Source organism: Acanthaster planci, linkage group LG19, assembly GCF_054643075.1.
Source record: "Acanthaster planci isolate LZ-2023a linkage group LG19, COTS_SCS, whole genome shotgun sequence".
NCBI lineage: Eukaryota > Metazoa > Echinodermata > Asteroidea > Valvatida > Acanthasteridae > Acanthaster > Acanthaster planci.
The window spans coordinates 10,328,375-10,342,918 of NC_141795.1; the positions used below are offsets into that span (position 1 = coordinate 10,328,375).

A 14,544-nucleotide genomic window follows, 5' to 3' on the forward strand; every position below is an offset into this window, starting at 1 on the left:
AGATGACCAATGGGAACACTAGCATGGATCCACAGTAGAGCCATGTGGTCATTGTAGTGGGCCCCTATTGGTCAGCCCGGGAGCGTTGGTGGTGGTGGCACAGTGTTGTTTTCTGAGTCACACTGTTTTGGGTGTGTTTTGGATTTATGCCATTTGGACAAGAGTGACGATGTGAAAATGAACAGCCGAGAGCAACAAAAACCTCAGCAGAAGTCTATAAACTGTCTTTTGTCAGACAGAAGAAGACCCATAGAGGAAGGAGTTAAATCTCTTAATTTTAACCACATAACATCAGATTTTCTTACCTGAAAAAAATGCCAGGGGCACCTTTTTTTCCTGCAAATTCTTCGAAATGGCAATTTATTTATGACACAACCAAGCACAAAGCATTAATACGTCAACTGCAGAAATAAAAATAGAAGTCTTAAACAAGTGTATACATCCTCCGTGGAACAAATAAGGAAAACTGTGAGTGTTTACACATCACCCGGCGTCAAGTGGTTAAATTACCATTTGTTTGATTTTGTAGTGTAACCCGTGGTTCACATTTCAAAATACATGTAGCAGGAACCAAATTTCATATTAATCTAATTCCCTTATGAAAAAACTCTCGACCTCACACAATTCAGGATTTACGTACAAAAGAGATTTTGCTTTATTGGAGGGAATAGACAAACCAATCAATATGAGAAATATAAAGTGAATCCAGAGAACACCAATTCAGATGGCCATAAATTAAACCAGGAGATTTACAGAAAATGCAGGATCCTGTTAAATTAGAATACACATTGAGCTCAAGAAAACAAAATGGTGCCTAAGTTCTTGATGCAAAGCTGAGTTGCGACAAGGTGAACAGGAGTCCATCATGTTGTGTAGCCAGTTGGCAAAAGTGAAGGGCAAAAGTTCAGCAGAAGAAATGTAACGCAAAGGAATACTTGTGGATCTTGCAAGGTTGATGCTGGTGATTAGTGCCGCAGATGCCTTGGTGCACTTGTGCTGTGTCTGCAAGTCACAATATATGTAGCTTGGTGGCTGGGATGCCTGGGGACAGCTCTTCTGGTGGATTGCAGATAGTCCCCTCCAGACCCTCTTTCAGAACATGCAGTGCAGTAACTAAGATAGAGAGCATAGTGGTCCATGCCACATTACTAATATAAAAACATATACGAGGTCAGACCGACGCAACCGACTTTGTATGGGTTACGCGCTTTGGTACATGTAGCTGTACATCTACAAAGACCTCAAAATAAAATACCATCTTGCATGTAAGTTAACATGTAAAGGGAAAATATATCTGAGGCACTGACTTAGAACAAATCTTAAAACTAGACAGGATCACCCTAGGAATATATTACTCTGTCCAACATATCATGAGGTAGGAATCAATTGGTGAAAACTCCAACTGTTAATCAGACTGGTTGGTCTAATGCTTGACCAAGAGAAATTCATCTCTAACTTCTGATGAATTCAATGCACATCAGAATCTATCGAATATTCACGAATCCCTACTCAAATAAACCGTAGTCATTGAAAAGCATTACAAAAGCATCAGTCCAACTGTAGGACTACAGTCAGTCTAACATTTACACCATGGATATGATGGGTGATAAGTCATGACTGACAACTATATTCAAAAGCTGCTCATATTTCTCAATGCAGTGAAGAGCACAGCTTATTTCCAGCCTCCACTAAGTTATAAGTCAAAGTGATTGAAAAGTACACTCAAACCACCTCAAATAACTCACTAAACACTTCTTAAGCTTTTTGTAAAAGCAAAACTTTCCGAGGAACCATCTCATTTGGATCTAGTCTCAAAACATTACTGGCTAGTGGAAATTACAATATACATGTACCAAAACCTTCAACATCATAAATTTGCTTGGACCTCTCAAAATATCCCAAAGTCCAGACTGCATAAAATCAATCTGTACACTTCTTTTTTACAATTTACAAGAGTCACGGTGAAAAATGCAATGACTAAACCCCAGAAAAGATACATAATACATGTAGTAAAAAATGATATAAATAGGAACTCAAACTTACCTAAGATAGAGAACCAACATTCATGAACATAAGGGGAAGACTTGGATTTGGAGGTCCTCCAGTCCAATGGAATACATGTATAGTGCAGAGCACAGACAAAATTCGGCAGACATGTAGTCAGCACGACATCAAAGTTTTGAATGCCAGGCTTGCCAAAACTCTGGGGCAAACTGCCACCCAGAGCATGCCCCTGCCGAATGACCAGCTCAGGCTCTCATTGGACATGTTAAAAAATGTCACACATGAATACTGATTGGTCATTTAGTATCTAGGCAGATAAGCACTCAGCAGAAGTTTATGGCTTTCACAGCTTGGGTAAGGTATGAACATGGTATGAACAACAACTAGGGATTAAGTGTCCCAACATCGGCCTGCTGATCTCCTGAAAATTTACTGGGAGTGTACACACTGGTGTATTATAGTCAGAGATTAAAGGCAGTGGCTACAAAGAGCATCCTGTGATCTCCTAGGAGAGCAGGAACATCAAATATAAACTTAAGGAAGAGCAGGCTATTTGACAAAAAGGAATAGGCAATAGATCAAAGGTTCACCACTGGAACACTGCTTACCAGTAGAAAAGTCAAAAGCTCAGGAAGGAACAATTTAAGTATGCAAAAGGAAAACATAGTCATAAAGAAATAAACTTTGAAATTGTAACCCAAAACCCCTTTTGGGACGGGGTTACAGTAGCAACAAAAATTGAGAAACAAAAGAAAATTATGACACATACATGTACATGTAGCCTGCAGTACACCTAATTTGTGCTTATGCTTTTCCATATGATTTAATAGGCCGACTTGATGCCTCCACTTAGTTTTTTTTACATGACTTAGAAAATTCAAGAAAATCAGATTCGAAGCAAACAAGTCTAGCATATCTAGCCAAGTTTAAAATCTAGGCCCCATAGGCCCTTTTTCTTTAAAGCAAAAAATTCAGAAGTTGGCTTTAACATGTTTAAGACAAGTAGGAAGTATAATGAATATCGGATTTACTTACTGCAGTATAAAGACTGCATAACTCACGGCCACCACTCACCAGACGCAAGAGTATGTGACTTGGGCACATAAAACCACCTAGCCCAGGCCTTTAACACACACTTCACTGAATTTTACTCATAAGAAGAACGAAACATGTTCCGACGCTGCATGAAGAAAAACAGGCGAAATAAATCAATTGTTTTCCATTTCTTTTCTCGCTCTGCACCGATTGCGTTTTTCAACCGTAGAGGCGTTTCTAGTACTGGCAAACGAACAGCACTTGTTTCCTTCTCCGGCTCTATGTCTAGACGACTACGGCTTAGTTTAAAAAAAACAAAGCCTGAAACCAAAACTGGGTATCATGTGACAAACCATGTGAGTCTATGTTCATAGAGCTATATATAGGCCCAGTGTACGTGTGAGTTTGTACACAAACCGGCCGCGCGTCCAATACATGACCTACAAGTAGGCCCCCCTGATATTTCCTGACGTCTTTCCTTGAAGTTTCAAGAAGTTGTTCAGCGGCCTGCGTGATTCGATTGATTCGAGCAGACGAATGCTAGCTCTACTGTCATGATTTGACCGAGCCTGGTACCGCTGTGGTGCGTAAAATAAAGTTATAAATCCTGTGAAAATAAGTAAATTTAGTCACGCTCTAATGCCTGACAAACGTGAATACGATCATGGATGGAGCTAGAACTTAACAATATATTGTGAGAGGTCCTGATTTCGAAAGGCCCTACATCGTTTTATATATAGCTCCCTGATAGTACGATTATCGGGTTAATTTGCCCTCAATGGTTTGTGTACCATACCAGTGTGCATACGGGCAAACCAGTTTCAGGCATATTACTTATGAGTCGTCTGGGAAATTTAGCCCACACTTGCACAGAGACTCTAATAGTAATACTATTAGTATTAGGCCCATCGGTACTACTGCTAGGTTCAGGTTCATTTTCAGGTTCACAAGTATTTTCCACATAATTATGGAGGGAGTCCCTGAAAAGCAATACAGTGCTTGTCAAGTAGGGACCCCCACTTACATGCATGTACACATACAAATACCACATTCACATAGACATTACATTGGCATAGGCCTACATAGTACATACATGTACAGTACATGTATGCGTACTAGCAAGTAGCATACTAATACTAGGCGTACTAGTGATGAGATTAAGACCAAGCCTGTACTGTTTGGCCAACGACCATGACTTCTTGACAAATCCATAATATCTTGGAACTCTGTTGGAAGATAAACCTGTAGTGCTGGCCAAAGAAGTTTCAAATTTTCCCTGTTGTTTTGTTTTGTTTTAATGGCTCTTTCAGCTATTCAGGTATGTTCATGCCCCATAGAGACATCGTTCATTACAAGAGCGCATGCACGCTTCATTTTCAAGCAGACAACGATTTTTCGTGCAAGCAGACGACATTATAGCGCAGAATTTTTCAACAACTGACCTCGTGAAATACCAAAGTGTAGAAGCATAAATACATTTCGGGAGGATCTAAAGAAGACATCACAAACAACACACAATTTTCCTCCATTGGTAAGATTTTTAAACAACAGTAAATCTCAGATCAGTATACATGTAAAAAAGTGGATTTTATTGACCCTTTCTAACAACCAAAAAAATCGAAATTGCAAACTTGTACATTTATTTCATCAATTAATTTTTAATAGAAGGTAAGTTTTCTGAGACAAAAATGTATGTGTAGCACCAAATTAATGATTCGTCTTTCAATGCATTGATTTCAGGCATTTATCTTGAATCCGCCAGATAGAATTTTTAATAATCAGGTCATTTTGAATCACCCAAAAATCGTATCGATCCAACGATCCAACAGTTTTGTATCCAACAGAAGGATGATGATTTTCTGTTAGATTGTACCGATTTCATTAGTATGGAAACCATTTCTTGAAGGTAGAATCGTTAAATTAGTGACATTCCCAGTTTTTCAGTGCAATTGATTAAGACACTGTTAATTTATATGAATCTAGTTTTCACAACCAGGAAAACTCCTTTTTAATAGATATTGATCAAATTTGGCAACATTAAATTTTTTTATGTGAAAAATGTAACATTTTGGGGGTTGTTTAAAGCCACATTTTTGTTACTTTTTTGAGGCAGGGCACAAAATCAATGCTACTGAAAAATAAACAATGTAATTTGGATTTGTTATGAAAATTTCTTTATTTATGGTCCCTTTCCAGGAAATCTATTAACAAAGATGATGCCTCATTTTGCAATCAGGGCATTTTGCAATCAGACACACATGTAGCCTGTTAATATGCCATTGTTAAGTGCAAATCTTGCACACACGTACTTTGGTAATGAGCGCCATGAACATACATGTATTCAGGCTATTTGTGCCAATAACTATACATGTATTTCATAATCTTTATTATCAGCATTAATCTAACATTATAGTGTTAGGAAGACGGTCCAGTTTTAGAGACAGGAGGAAACCGGAGTACCCGGAGAAAACCTGTGAGAGCGAGTATGGACTGGAAATCAAATGCACTTCAAAGCCTGGGCCAAGCTAAGACTCAAAGTCAGGTCTCATCAGTGCAAAGCGAGGAAAGAACCCCTACGCTAACCCGCACCCAAAATTTTCCCTGTTTAACTTACATGTACATCTGTTACTTACGTCTTAAGACTTGTCAGCAGTGCCAGTGGCCGATCCAGGTTTTTTGGGGGGATGGAAATGAAAATGAGCCTGTGATCGGTAGGGCTACCAAACCCCCTGCCCCACCTTGTGTCTTCAGAAGTGAAGAAGACCTACATATATAGGTGTGAGTGCCATCCCAGAGTGCCCCTTGCACTTTCTGTTGTTTAGCTAGGAACGAGAGCTGACTCATTAAATCGATTTTCTGTCGCATTCCTAACTTCTTACACCATCTTGCCACGTGCTCAGTCAATACTGGTAAGCCGATCTTTTCTTATTTTTTGTATAAATCATGTTGCCCGTGTTATTGATTATTGTGGCGGAATCAGAATTTGTCCCGCTCACTGAAAATTTGGTATTTTCCCTCTCTGCAGGAAATACATAATCACTGATATTTTATTTATACTTTTCCCCATGTATGCCACATCTTTATTGAGCAACAATGTAATTACAGGTACATGTACATGTATGTGTGGTTTGTATACTCCATTGCTTCCCTTGTTTGGCTCATGTACATGTATTTTTAGCCAGCGTTTTTTACTTAAACTTGACATAGCTATATAGTGATAGATTTCTTTTGGACGTTGCTCATCACATTTTTATGCAGCACAATACATTGCCTAATTCCTGAATGACTGAATCGATCGTACACTTTTGAATAACTTTTCAAACGATAGTGCATTCTTACTGAAAATATTGATTATCTGCCTATCTTGAATACTTCTTGTTTTTTCATTTACTCCAGTAGTTGATGATTTTTTTTATAGAATACTTATTTTGTTTGCATTTTGCCGTATTGAATTAATGAACTGGTTCATTTGTTACATTACTTCCCATGATCCAATTCTATTTAAGTTCTGACCATATTTCTGTTCATACTTTGCCATGGGCACAGGTTACAATTCAGTCCCTGAATGACCTTGAATAACCCGTACACTATCTGGCTAATACATTAAGTGCATACATGTCCAAACGACACTGAGTAGCATGTACATGTACGATGTAGGCTGTAATTTCTGATCCAGTATTCAGCTTGCTCTGTAAATACTTGTATGAATCCCGTAGGCTATGAGTAAGTATGTTAGAACCTTTTTTCAAATGAGGCGCAACTAAAAGTGTGACCATTTCCAGACTCCTCCCACATTCTATTCAAATGAGCTAGCACATGTCTACATATGTCTACCATTACTGCCGGGCACAGATCATGTTTGTGTATAAACCATTATGCTGTCTACTTCCCTCATTATGACATTCCCACTGTAAGTAATGTTCTGGGTGAACACCATCGAAACTTTACATCTTTTAGTAGTGATAGATTCTCTCCATTTGTGATTTTTTTTATGTAAACTCAATTTAGGTTTCCTTAATTTTTAGTAATTTTATGTAAAGTTGGTTCTGACTGAGAAGCAAAGAAGACCTAGGTGTGAGTACCATCCTAGAGTGCACCTTGCACTTTGTGTGGTTTAGCTAGGAATGAGAGCTGACTCCTTAACCCCTTCTCGACGGGAATTTCTTTCCTAAAGCCGACTCCAAGAATTCCAGCCTCGCTTGGCCACAAAGGCCACCTGCCAAACCACAAATTCTTGGTTTGTAGCCCAGCGTGCTGTGCACGCTTTGAATTACACGGTGAAAAGGCTGATTGTTCGGTGGCATGCGGCTCTACTCAAGCTTCCACATTCCTGTTGCCTCTTTTCAAAGTGGGCACTATTGTGGAGCTGGTGATTATGATGCAAATTCGGTCTTTTAATTTCTGGGCTACGCACAAAGACCAATTACCATATATACAAGAGCCAGGGTCTGCCTTCTTTCACCGTGTTCGCTCCAGCATGGGCTGAGAATAATAGCTGAAAAGCGGGCTGAGGATCTCAATTTTTCCGGCATGTTTTAACGCGTCCCGGCGTGAAGGGGTTAAATAAACTTTCCGTTGCATTCCTAACTTCTCGTTCCATCTTGCCATGTGCTCTGTCAATACAGAATACGATTCCGCAGGTCACGCTTTGGGAGACAAATGGCCTGCTTCTCACCACCCATTATTCTCCTTGGGACCGCCACCTCCCTGGACTTTCCAAGACATCGCCGCCGATGCTGCCTGGATCTTGCCCGAGTAGGACATGATCTACACAAGCCCAAGTTCTGAAGAGAAACCAGCTGAAGCCTTTCCCCTTTTGACACTGTATGAAGATTCATTGACTTTAATACCTTGCATCCATTGACGTTCTTGTGTGGATATTTCAGTGGTCACCCAAATACTCTAGACATTTCCAAACCGTTACCATTTGTCAATAATTTTCCCTTTTTCCCCAATTTGAGACTTGTTGATGTCGCCTGTGTTGCTTTCAGTTCATCCATTTTGTTTCCACCACTGAAACACAACACATTGAATACCGGTAGTTGATTTCCGTATTTTGTTGTTCTGTTCTTGATCGCTGTGTGTATGATTGATTTACATGTATGTGACGACATCTCCAGAAATTAGGATAAGTCTGAAGAACTTCTGATATGTTTTCTTTCTTTTAGAGGTGAAGTTTGTGAATTATCATCTTTGGAAAATAATTTTGTCGTCTTATGCAGGAAATGTGTGTTCCAAAAGAACGGCTCAGTTCTTTTTAGCCAAAGGGAATAAAGTGCTAATCACAAATTGCAGCTTTCTTTGACTTGTTTCATATATATGAATTAGAATCTGACCCAATTTTCATTTGTAGTTTTATTCATTTTCCCTTGCCCTCCAGTGGCTCTGTCACAGGTGGAATGTGATTTTTTTCAGAAATAGCGAAGTTATGCTTTGACAAGGTTTTGGATGATCATTAAAAAAGATAAAAATCAATGCTTAATTCCAACAACTTCAAATTTGCAAAAGTTTGCAACACATTGAAAACAAAATTACACTTAATTAGTTTGCATGGTCAAAGGAAAGTAATGAGTTTTTTCAAATTGCCAAAAGCAAAAAAAGTAACTTTTAAAGCAGTGAACAAAATCAAATAAAACTTAATGATTCCATACCAAAATAATTGAAATAAACAGTTGTAATTGTTTCCTTAAACACTTTAAGCTGAGCCCCAGCCCTGCATGTTACAAACAATACAGACTTGTGGATATAAACTTACAGAAAGCTTGAGAGTGCCAGGCCGGAGAACCTCCAGTCTTGACCGATTTAAGGAAAAGTGTAGCACAGAAGTTAAACTACAGGTTTCATTGATTCATTATGGTGGGTGTGGTGGTGGGCATGCATTATGCTTTGCAGGTAGCTTGAGATAGAACCTTCAGAACTGTCTTGGCCTTCAGCGCTGTCTCATCAGGTACACCTTCAGTGTACTCACAGCCCAAGCTCTCCCCACCGTGTCAGTGTGGCGCTCTAATGAATCTTAGCATTCTAGGCCTTCTGTACCAACTACTTTACAAAGGAAGCTTCAATGCAAGTTTGCCTGGGGCATTCATTCAAAAAGTACTCTGGCCTTTCCATTCAGTTGTATTTGCAGTTTTATTCAGTTGTATTTTTTCATCACTGGACAGGTTGCATGCTATCAAGAACTACAAGTGGTAAATAAAAATCTTACACACAAAAGAAAAAACGTAGGGGAAAAATCTGCGTAATTGGGGCTGTTGACAGGCTCTTCATACATTTTTTATGTTGGTCCTCATTTCCATTCATGTGTTTAATTTCACTTCAAAGGCCAGGGAATTGTTTTGGGTGCCTGTTGCACCACACATTTAAACGATTGAATTCCTACATGCTTTTACTTTTAGATGAACTTGAAACTTGTGAGATGGCGTTGAAATTTGAGCAACCAAGATTTCAAACTTACTAGATTCTTGGCACAATCAAAACTTTACATGTATGTCAAGCAACTGTGCAGAGATGTTTGAGTCAACCTTCAGTGGAGTCCTTAACAACGTTTTCAAAGAATTGTTGAACACAGAGTTCCCCTGGGGTACTGATCTGTGTGAGGTGGTCAAACAAGTTTGCCAAAATTCTAGTGCCTAAAACAAAAGCAAGTGTTTTCAAAAAGACCTGAAATAAATTCTGTATAGTCTAATAGTACATTTACTCCAAATTTTCCCTCTAAAATAAATCAATCTTATTTTCTGTGTTCCTCTTTACTGTTTCAAAATATCTAAGTTATTTTGCTTTTTCCTTCTGTCTTTGTTGTAGTGTGAGGTGGTAAATTCAATAAAAAAGACTGAGGTGGCCACTCAAATCAGTAAGGCGGGCCCTCTCACAGTTGAATAGGCAGGGAAAACCCTGGTTGAACATTCAAAAACAAAAACACAGTTCATTCATTTGCCACGATGCTGTAGTTTTACTCTGTAAAGGCTTATGATTATGCGAGAGAAACATTTGACCTTGCTGTGCCTCATCATCGTACAATTAGAACATGGTACAGTAGTGTAGAAGGGGACCCTGGATTCACAAAGCAAGCATTTGATGCTCTCAAAGCTAATGCCAATGACAACTTGGCACAGGAAAAGGACCGAGACTGTTCAGTTATGTTCAATGAGATGGCAATACGTAAACATGTTGAATGTGCAAAAGGTAGTATAGAGGTTACGTAGACATTGGTTCAGGTTGGTTCAGTGACTCCACACCAGTACCAAAAGATGCTTTAGATTTTATGGCAGTGTCAGCTAATGAAGGTTAGAAAATACCGTGTGACTATTTTCTTGTAGATGGCTTAAGTGGAAGAACAAGCAAATCTGGTCGATGAGTGTTTTTGTAGACTTTATGATAGTGGTATATGAGCAGTGTCTCTAACTTGTGATGAGCCATCATGTCATTTTGCAATGATGAAATCCCTTGGGGCAAACATGAATGTGCTTGGTTTGGATCTATCATTTCCTCATCCATCTGATCATTCAATTCGAGTTCATATCATTTTTGATGCATACCATTTGTTGAAGTTGCTCTGCAATTTATTTGCAGACATGGGGGTTTTCAAAACCTCAGATAGTCAGACCATAAATTGGCAGTGTATAGAAGAGCTCAATAATCTTCAAGAAAAAGAGGGACTTCGATTAGGTAATGAACTAAAAAGTGCACATAATGACTAGCAAAGACCAAAAAATGAAGGTCAATTTGGAGCACAGGTATTTAGTGCAAGTGTAGCAGATGCCCTATGGTATTGCAAAGAGGGTTGAAGCTCCCTCCATTTGGAGGGATCACAGTTTGATTTTTACTGAATGTTGATGCTGCGTTTGATGTGCTTAACAGCAAGAATCCTCTGGGCGAAGGTGCTAAAGTTCATATTAGAAAAGAAAATGCAAATAAATTGCTTAAGATCTTAGGAGATGCTGAACACTTCATTCTACGTCTGTTAGAGAAACCAAACATGTTAGATATCAAATTGGAAAATTGTTCACATACACATGGTCTGCTCCTTTTTCTGCTGCCTGGGAAGCCATATCCGCAAATGCAAGTCCCAGTTACAGCCAAGACTAGCATGTCAACCTTTGGAAGCCACTTGCCCAAAAATGTAGTCGTTTGTCATTCCCAAGCAAGAGTGCATCGGACTGGGATAAACTGTCATTTTGTCCTGCAAAGGTGGAACATGTCCTGCCCAGATTCACTTGTTACTTAGGGACTTCAATGTTGACTTTCACTCCAGAGCAGCTGAATCATAGTCTGATCGGGCCTCCTTAGTTGACATGTTTGAGTTTACTGACTCATTAAATTTAATACTACCGGTACTTGTCACAGATGTTACTAGGCTATCTAGCAATATTTATTCTTTGGGTTCTGCTATTTATCTCATTTCTGTGATATCGCATGTAAAATGTTCAATGCTGAATCTGTAGCTAATTCAGTCTTAGGTGATTATCATGCTGTGCAATTTATGTTTTGTGCAAACAAATGTTTGCCTCGTTCTTCTTATATACGACAATTTTTAGCCAACAGGTATACTCTTGTAGCTATTAACGACTTGAACCTCTTATTTATGGCTATAAATGATGCTGATTCCTCATGGGAGGGTTTTTGGGATATTGTAAATGCAGCTGTTAAGATTCGATTCCATGTTCACATAAAAAAGCTAAACGTACAAACTGTGCTTGGTTGACTCCTGAGTTTAAGCGCTTGTTAGATCTTAAACGTAAACTAAATAGAAATGCCAAGTTGTTTAAATGTTTTGAACGACTGGAAATTGTATAAGTTAGTATGCAATTGTTGAATATTCTACACGTAAAATACACAAGACATTCATTGAGCACATGTTCTTTTAATTGTAGCAATAACAAAACTGTTATGGTCTTTTCTGCAAAGCACGAAACGATCCCCAAATTCACCTTCTTTAAAGCATGGTTCCTAAATTTGTGTAGATCCTCTCAAAATAGCTTGTGCTTTCCCCATTTTTTTCTGTTGCCAACTCACTTTGTGAAGTCCTCTAGTATGTGACTTTCCCATTCCTGACACTTCTACGACTGTTTATTTATTGATGTTCAGTGCATCATTCGTTCCCTCGCCCTTGGGAAGGCCCCTGAACCTGATGGGATTAGTGTCCAGTTTTTGGGTGATACAGTTGAACACTATTTCTCCTGTCTTGTGTAGAATTTGAATTTTTTTCTCTCTGGTGGTTCCCTTCGCAGGGGTTGGAAAACTGGAAATGATTCTCCTGTGTTTAAATCTGGTGACCGTTTCCTCCTTAACAATTATAGACCTGTTGTACTGGGGCCTATTTCTATTGTAAGATTATGGAATGGTTGCTAATATTATAAGGGATAAACTAAGGGCAAACAGGTTGCCAACAATCAACATGGTTTTATTACTAAAAAATCATGTGTCACCCAAATTATTAATACTCGGCATTCTTAGGCTACCATCTTAGACCAATGTAACCCCCCCACTTTGTTCCACCATAAGATGACAGTATGTGATTCATGTGACACGTATCCAGGTGATGGATAGTGCATTGTTCTACCAGATGGCCGGCTGTCTGCACCTCACCACAGTAGCATCTGTCTGTGTCTGAAAGGTTCCATAGATGCATACAGGCTCGAAAGCGCCCAATGCCAGTACGGAGTCGATTCAGGCGGCACCATTCTTTACGCGGAAGGTCACAGCCAAGAGGGTGGGATGACAGAGGCAGCATGTTGGTGAGTCTGCCTGCAGGCTGTTGCTCCTTCCACTTGTTGGAGAGCCAAGCTTTCCTGCTGAGGTTCTCAGTCTCTGTGGTGAAGGTTTGGGCAGACCTGATGAAGGGTTTCCTACTTTTAAGGCGCTGCCTAGGGAGGGCAGCATGGACCTTGGTGTGGAGAGGATGTGATTCTTCCATGGCAGCTTTAAGGGCCGGCGACCATTTAGACCCGGTTTGAAAAGGGCCCCCCGGTAAGCTTGTCCTGTTGCAAAAACACCTATCATACCGGCCTGGCTACCGGCCTGGGATGCTGGACTGGTTGTTGATCTCGAACTTCTCCATCCTGGGGTCTATTGGTTGCAAGTAGTGGTACATGTAATCTATCCCAGAAGGAACATGCTTGTGGTTTTTAATCCTTCAGCTCTATACAATATTTATACTAATCCGCTTAGACCCCTATTCATCTGTGGAAGCATTGTAGGGGAAGCCTTTCATCAGGGACTTTGAAATGCTGATGTACAGACAGGCCTGATACCGGCCTGGAGTAGCCTGAATACCGGGCAGGCATTATACAGGGTGGGCTACCGGGGGGGGGGGCCGTTTTCAAACTGGGTCTAAATGGTCGCCGGCCCCAAGGGTTGCCTGTCTTGTGGCAGCTTCTCTTCTGAGGTGATGAGGTGCGATGCCTGCTAGTACAGGGAGCTGATGAGTAGGAGTGGGTTTCAGGCAGCCTGTGATGGTTTGGAGGGCAGAATCGAGTTTGGCGTCTACTCTCTTTGTATGGCAGCTGCGCCTCCAGACGGAGACGCAGTATTCGGCCGGAGCATAGGCAAGGGCAAGTGTGGAGGAGTGATGAATGGTAGTGAAATCAGCACCCCAGTCACAACCGCACAGACTACGTAAGAGGCATACTCTTGCAGACACTTTACAAGCAACATTATGAAATATGATTGAAAGCTTGATCAACATTTAGACTACATGCATATGTGTTCTTTCGCCAGAAAACTCAATATTGGATGCAATAAAGGACAAAAGAACGGTGTTTTTCCCTTTTTTTTACAAGAAAAAAGTTAGGGTTTCAAAACCAAAATCGTAATCATTTCATATACATTTAAAAGGTTAAAACAATGAAAACCCTTTAGTACATTCAAAGTCAAACTTTCAATTTGAATGGAAGTGTTGAACTTTACTAGCAGCCAAATCACCTTAGTTTAGTCGTGGAGGTTTGCTTACTTTTGCCATGCAAACCGAGCGATAGCGGGATAAACATTTTTCACCGCACATGTACAACATAATTTCTGTGGTGAACACAGGTGGTCATGCCAAAAAACTGTCCAGTGCCAAATAGTTTTCACTCATTAGCATATTGCCATCTAAATTAGTCCTGTGTGACATAAAATTCTTGACAAACTTGATAGTGTCCGCATTTAGCACTGGGCGACTTCCTGTTGAATTGTCTACACGTCAAAAGACCTCTTTTCATCATTTTTTTTCCCTTTTACAATTTGTTTAACACTTTCTTTTCATCTGCAATAACTAAAGTTCTGTGGAGCTGTTTGTTTAACTTTTGCTGAAAGTTTAAAATTACATCTGTCAAAACTTTTTTATGTTATCTGTGTCAATTCACCTGTTTTCAGACTCTTATACCAAGTATTTCACTAACTAGTTAAATGAATTTATTTGACAAGTTGGGGAAATAACACTTGTCTGTTCCTGCCAAATTCTGTCCATTCCTGCTATATACTGTCCCTTCCCGCCAAAAACACAACAGAGATCCTTCCAGCAAAATA

The 14,544-nt window shown here is 39.7% G+C and overlaps 1 protein-coding gene and 1 long non-coding RNA gene across 3 annotated transcripts in view; one reads left to right on the forward strand and one right to left on the reverse strand.

The window, feature by feature from the left end:
- LOC110986826 (solute carrier family 15 member 4-like) overlaps nt 1-3,355 on the reverse strand; it is a 58,848-nt gene extending 55,493 nt beyond the window's left edge. The window contains exon 1 of one of the 2 annotated variants that reach the window (XM_022249052.2): nt 3,079-3,355. The gene's annotated coding sequence lies outside the window, so the exon portion shown is untranslated. Of the gene's footprint in view, nt 1-3,039 lie in introns of both variants that reach the window. The other variant, XM_022249051.2, reaches the window with a different exon arrangement.
- Nucleotides 3,356-3,456: 101 nt separating this feature from the next.
- LOC110986827 (uncharacterized) lies at nt 3,457-8,328 on the forward strand. The gene is made up of 2 exons (XR_002599194.2): nt 3,457-3,622; nt 7,665-8,328. It is a non-coding gene; the product is annotated as an uncharacterized LOC110986827 (long non-coding RNA).
- Nucleotides 8,329-14,544: the final 6,216 nt, after the last annotated feature.